This window comes from Penaeus monodon, chromosome 15, assembly GCF_015228065.2.
Source record: "Penaeus monodon isolate SGIC_2016 chromosome 15, NSTDA_Pmon_1, whole genome shotgun sequence".
NCBI classification, from domain to species: Eukaryota; Metazoa; Arthropoda; class Malacostraca; order Decapoda; family Penaeidae; genus Penaeus; species Penaeus monodon.
The window spans coordinates 36,889,725-36,890,822 of record NC_051400.1 but is presented as its reverse complement, the minus strand read 5'-3'; the positions used below and the strand labels follow the sequence as shown (position 1 = coordinate 36,890,822).

General features: G+C 30.5%; 1 protein-coding gene across 1 annotated transcript in view; it reads left to right on the top strand.

Annotated features, from left to right (window-relative positions):
• The window catches only part of LOC119582001, a gene marked incomplete in the record, with an annotated part of 18,728 nt that overhangs the window by 11,823 nt on the left and 5,807 nt on the right, over nt 1-1,098 (top strand).

The following is a 1,098-nucleotide window of genomic DNA, read 5'->3' as shown; positions in this document are numbered from 1 at the left end:
AGATTTAGTGGAAAACTTTAAGCTTCCTTTATTTCTGTTAAACTTCCTTTATGTCTGGTTTAATGTTTTAATGGAATAATGATTTGGATCTGTGAATTTAGGTTAACCTGGTTAAGGGAGATCACGACATGCCAATATAGACTTCGGAAAACTCTTAAAAAAACAAACTATTAAGCTTTGAATCTTTCCAAATCAGTAGGTATTTATGTTGCTTACAAAGTCTGCACACAACAATGAAATATGTTGTTAGTGTCATGATGTGACATCTTTACACTTGAGTGATTGTATAAAATGGATAGCAGCCTTAATTCATGATGTTATACTTTTCTTATTTTGGCTATGAATAGTCATTTGATATCTTTAGATGCAAATATGAAGCATATTGTAAAAATCCCCATAAATCATGGAAAGTTACCATATAATTATAAGCAATGTAATTTGAGATTTACCAATTTGCTCCCAATTCCTTCATATTGTCAAAGATATTTACATGCTGTCACTTGCATCCTATCATAAAATATATACTTTGTTAATAAATCTGTTTGATTTTTTATTTTCTGCAAATATTCATTGATAGAATTTAATGAACAGAGATACGGCTTTTCAGAGATGTGACATTAGTTTATCCATATAATTTCTTTTTGATTTTAAAGATTTTTTACATATCTTACTGATGAAAGTAAAGAGGCTATGGACCAAAATAATCATTAATATATTCCAAGGAAGAATAGGGACGAGTGGAAGATGAATACCACAAAATACCTTGAGAGAAAGTGACACATTTGTCACTAATCACTGACAGTTTGCTGCTACCATTTTCCCTTGATAACATTTGTCCAGTGTAGTCTAAATTTAGTCTGAGCTCAACCACATTTGATGAGATATTTCAGATGAAAATCTATATTTTTCCCATAAATTCTAAAATGAGCATAGCATTTTCCCAGTGACATTGGGTTAAATACAGCCATGTTGTGTCACCTAAAAGTTTGCAAATATTTGGAAATGATTTCTAAATGGTTGAGGAACATTATGAACACATGTTTGAAATTTGTGATTTTCAACTCCAAGTGTCGTATTTTCCCTTAAACCATTAGAGAT